This window comes from Amblyomma maculatum, chromosome 7 (assembly GCF_055883805.1).
Source record: "Amblyomma maculatum isolate TAMU_Amacu chromosome 7, ASM5588380v1, whole genome shotgun sequence".
Taxonomy (NCBI): Eukaryota; Metazoa; Arthropoda; class Arachnida; order Ixodida; family Ixodidae; genus Amblyomma; species Amblyomma maculatum.
Window position 1 is genome coordinate 134082743 of NC_139350.1, and position 5559 is coordinate 134088301.

Here is a 5559-nt window from a genome sequence, read left to right on the forward strand (position 1 = left end):
CGCATAGTTAACGCGCTTCAGATGCGCGATGCGATTGCTTTGATTGAGCTTTCAAAGACTATGTAAAGAAACGTAAAGATTGCATCCAGTAGGCGTGTTTAGGGCACGAAACCGATCCGCGCGCAAGCGGCCGAGAGTTCTATGAAAGCATTTTAGGTCTCGCATTGGTAGCTGCATGCCGAATTCGCTCAAGCCACAATTTCTCTCTCGTGCTGCGAAGCGAAGCTTCGCTGTGGATCATGCAGGTTTTTTTTTTATTAGTTAAAAAAGCAAACAGCGCGATCGCATGTCAGCAACGGGGAACGAAATACCGCCACTAGGCGCACTCAACTAATTTTGTTATGAAACCTTATGGCTTCTTCTTTTTAGTATCTTCAAGAGGAAGCCCACCGCTCAATAACACAGGCAGCTTTCAGTGGCGGAACACGTGTGTCGAGTCTGGGTTCCGTCCCAAGACAACGGCCGCGGGTGCTTGGTCAATGGGATGGGCTCCGCAGACCGCGGGGTGTGGGCACGAGGTGGTCTGGGAAAGCGCTCCTTTGCAGGCGTCCGTCACGTTGCTGCGCCATGCCGGGAGGGCCACCCTGCCACCATATGGCAACGTAACAAGCGAGCCCAAGCGCTTTCGCAGAACAAAGCCTGAGCGCCAAGAGTGCTGACCCACGAGCATTCTTTTTCCCTGGGGAAGGGTCGGGCCAAAGCGGACACCTGGCTTCGAAGGGATCAAGCAACGCCTTCATCTCGTGTTTACGTTACTGCGCACAGTGGCCGTCCGTCACATGCCCTGCCACGCGCAGGCGTACGTAATCGAGGAAGCCGCCCGGCAAGTCCGCGCTTCCCGAGACGCCGAGACGGGAATCATTGAGTGGTCCCGCCTCATTATTGTCCCATTCAGAGCACAGCTGTGCGATGAAAGGGCCCGCCCACGTATGGAGAAGACGGCTCATGCGCACCTATTGTCGAAAAGAAATCGTTCATTACACGCCTCCAGTTCCTGCTGGCGCACCTCTATATTTTTATTTGATGTCCCGTCTCGGCCGAGCGATCCGGCCCGAACCTGTCTAAAGATCACGAGTTTTGAAATACGGGACGAGAAGAAAAAAATGACGTCACGACGTGACGTTAAGTAGCTTCCCACGTACGGTCGGGATCGATAAGTATGGTGATCACTTTAGAGCAAACACATTTAGGCAAAGTGCACACCGCATTTTACATTTGAATCGAGAGAGAACAAGCTTCGTACATGTAGCTGGCCCATTCCGTTGCCACGTACTTTAGAAAATAAGGAATTTTGAGACCTGATAAAAAAAAAAGACAATTTTTCTCCTCGTTCTGCCAACACGAAAGCAATCATCTTCCCACTGCATTATTTTCGACTGTTACTACCTTACAAATTAAACAACCTAATTATGGTCCCAAACTGAACGCCGGTGTCCAATTTAGACCTCACTGAAGTTTTGCAGTCGAGACATTTTATTGATGAGGAAGAAAAGGCCGAGTTTATTCCTAAAAATTACAAAATACAATTAGCGCAGCTGATAAGGTTACGAATATGGCGTTTGTTATAGCATATATATTAGGCTACCGTTTCTTAGGGGATCCTTTCATATAATAAAGAGGAGCGGTACTAGAGAGCATACTTGTTCGCATAAAGTTAAATGTAGGAACATTCAGTTCCAGCATGACGTGAATGCTCCTAACTGACTGATATCATGGTTGCCTCAGTAACGGGCTGCGAAAAGTTATACAAAGGATGCAAGTCTAAAAATTTCAAAAAGAGGTCCCAGGTATGCGCATGCATTTGAGAACTACATCAGTAATTGAGAGGAAGGTAAATAAGCAAAACCGAAGAGCTATAACAAAAGCAACTAAGTACATAATTTATGGGTGTAGCGTAGGTCACTAACCTGGGTCATAGAGGGTTTCAGCATGTAAAAGAAAAATATCTTAGCGGGGATTTCATTAGGCACTCAACTTGCTTCAAATGCGGGAAGAACGTGTCTTCAGATGAATCATGGCAAAATCGAAATCATGGTTACACTCACATAGATGATATAGCCATAACTGCTGCCTTAAGGGACTCATGTGCGCCATTGTCTGCCATTAACTTTCAGCAGTAATACCAATTATTTAGTTATTTTCTTTAAAAAATTATGTTATATTACGTATATAGTGCTCCGGTCTGCAAAAAAAATGAAATATAAAATGCTCGGATTCCGTCAATTGCAAACCTGGCGTCCTATCACAAAATTATGCCAGCTGAAACATCAGTGTAATCATTCCTAAGCTGATTTGTTAAGTTAAGCCAAAGAGCCACTTCAGATTAGCAACATGAATGCATAAGCCTTTTGTTTAAACAAAACCATACGCCTTTCCCTGAACAGCGAAATGCGTAATTTGAATAATGGGTATGGCAGCACCCTTTACCGCGGCTTCGAAAACTTTCACGATTAACGACAAGCCCGAGTGTAACCATCTGTCTATTGCTCTATCATTCAATATTTTCCGTAAATCAGGGTTTACTGCAGACCACCTGGAAACTATATTCTTCACATGTAATTACTATTCGTCAATTAACCATGACCAGTTTCTAATGAAAGTTATTCAAATTTGGTCCTATGTTTGGTCACTAAAAAGAGTGGTAGGTTCTTAGCGACTCGTGACTCCGTTCTCTCAACGGTAGTGTTCCCTGTGCAGCTTCTTCTGGTGACAGAGGAAATATTGTCAAGACGAATAAGAGCGTGAATAAAGCACGCCATTCGCGCCATTTCTGTGACGCTTTGAAATGTTGATTATAAAGTATTCGCTCAAATCATCTCAAATCGGCTACAGATTTCAATGTCTACTTTGATTGCACCCCGTCAAACATGGTCTTCAGAGGCCGATCAGTACAGTTTATTCTGCAGCGCATGCGGTTTCGTAGAATTGCAGTGATGCTCACGAGCAGTTTGTACTGCTGCAAATTGACCTGGCAAAGGCGTTTGATCGTGTGTCTGATTTCCCCCCCCCCCCTCCCCTTCCATATTTCTCTCTTAGACCATGCCAAACTTGGTTCAGTGGTTTCTCCTGGGACACGCATTTGTTACAAACAATGTTCTGCACGATTGATTGTAAATGGCTGTCTATTACAACCTGTCCCCATCGATTCCTCTGGTGAACAAGGATGCCCACTGTCCCCGCTCTTGTTCGCTCTATACTTAGAGCGGCTTCGCATAAGTATCATAAACCACAGAGCAGTTAGTGGTTTTCGTGTTATCGGTCACGAACTGAAGGTTTTAGCTTATGTAGATGACTTCGCATTTTTCTGCGCTGACAAATCAAGCATTGATGAGGTTATTATTTTAACGGGGTACTTCGGTTCAGTGTCAGGTGCTCGATTTAGGGGCTGCTGTCTCTGGTTTGGAATGTGAGGATCGATGCCTGTTTAATATTCTGGTGTGGTATGGACATCTAGGCCACTCAAGTACATTGAGTCCCTTTAGGTGCCTATAGGAATACTGCGTCTTACTGGAAAACTCGAATGCCGACTCTTCAGCCCTAGGCCCAGAATTTTATCTCGCATGGTCCTTTATTTTTTCTCAGGGCGACCGCCTGTAATCTGTTCCTAGCCACTAGAATTTATGATGTACTGCAAATAATTCACTCCGCGAGACTTTTTACCCAGCGTTTTCACAGAGTGTTCGCTGCTTTTTTGGTGGGATTCATCTTTTGAATCAATGAGGCGTGATAACCTTTTCCGGCCTTTAAGTGCCAGCGGCCTTCATCTAGTCCATCTGTATGTCCGGCAGATAGTTTCGCGTTTCATGTTTTTCTGTGACGCTTCCAATCGGATAGTACGTGCCTTTTTGCAAGTTAATCTAGTTCATGTTTTACCAAATCTTATTGTGTCTTCTATCGTTTCTGATCATCCTCGGTTATGGCGTGTAATGCATGAGGTGTATTTATCTCTTCAATTCCTACTTGTTCGTTTCTCCCCAGAGTTCCTGTTTTCTGTATCGCGGAAGCGTGTGTACAAATATTTAATTTATATGCTCTTTCCTCCACCAATGTACCGTACTGTGTAGTTTGGTTTACCGGGCATAATGTACTCAAAAGAGTACGGAAAATGTCGCTTCCGCCATGTACGAAGACGTTTGTTTATAAGTTACACACTGAGACCCTGCCTGTTAAATCGTGGTTAGGGAAAAAAGGTCATTTTTGTACCTCTAATAAATTGCCGCCCTTGTGATTCTCCGGAAAACATTGATCACCGTTTTATCGATTGTGAAGATGCAATAATGTTCTGGGATATTTTGCAATGAAGATTGAAAAAAAGACTTGATTTGAGACCGCGTTCTCTACGATATCTCATTGCATTGCCATTTATTGATAAGCCTTTGGACACGTTCTTTATAATTGGGTACACAGCCTCTGGAAAACGCGCATTATGGACAAAAATTATAAATCTGTTGCTTTTACAAAAGGCCACTTCTGTACGACGATTGTCAAGTTAGGGGAATTTAATGCATAGCCTGACTTTGAACCGGAGTGGCACTCACTCTTAGTGATGTGCTCTGCATTGCCTATTGTTTAGAATTTTGTTGACTTCGTGTATCCCATTGCGCATCGTGTTGATTTGATGCTCTTTTCTCAGTCATTTGTACATAGTCCATGTACAGCTGTCCTGATTTTTAATAATATAGTGCGACCGTCGACCAAACTGCTGATCAGCGCCTTATAAAGGCGATAAGAGTACAACACAGCGAGAGTTCGCGCACGCGCACGAAGGTAGAGCGCCGTCTGCTAGGCGGTTCCAACTGCGAGGGGGCACGCCTTGCCACAATATATGTTCGCAAAAAAACAAGGAAAAGAAACGAATTGTCGACCAGTAGAGCACTAGTGTTTTATTTGTTGCTTCTTTTACCATGTTCCCACCTAACAGAAGGTTGCTCAAATAAGAAGGTGCACATTCTAGGCAATGCTTTCGATGGGCTGCTGTATTTCCTTACCTCTGATTTTCAATTTCAATTTCAATTTATTTATTTCCCATGTATATAGGAGAAATCCTAACTCTGTTTCGCCAGCGTGGCCTGCCGAAGTAGGAAAAAGAGAGAAAAATCCCGTCTGTAACATCTTATTCTTGCGCATGCGCTCTGTTGTCCATCGGGTTTTCGCGAACAGATATTCTGGCAGGGCGTGTGCCCTCGTGATTAGAAGAGCTTAGCAGACGATGATATCTCTAGCCGAGTCACACGCCTATCGCCGTTATAGGGCGCTGACTAGCAGTTTGGTCGACGCTCGCGCTATATTGGTAAAGACCTTGACGGCTTTACATAGGACATTGTTTGGAAAAAAAATTATGTGGCGAATTAGATCAACGCTACTTATCTCAGCACTGCAATATATGTTTAATTCCTCTGAGCGCGATTTTTATTTTTTTGCAATTTACAACATTGAAATAACTTACATCTTTCCTGGGGTGTGTCACCTTCAGGTTGCATTATGTGATGTTTTTGATTCTTAATAACCCCAACGAGCCGTGAACAGAGCCACGAGGTGACGGCATGACAGTGGTAACAC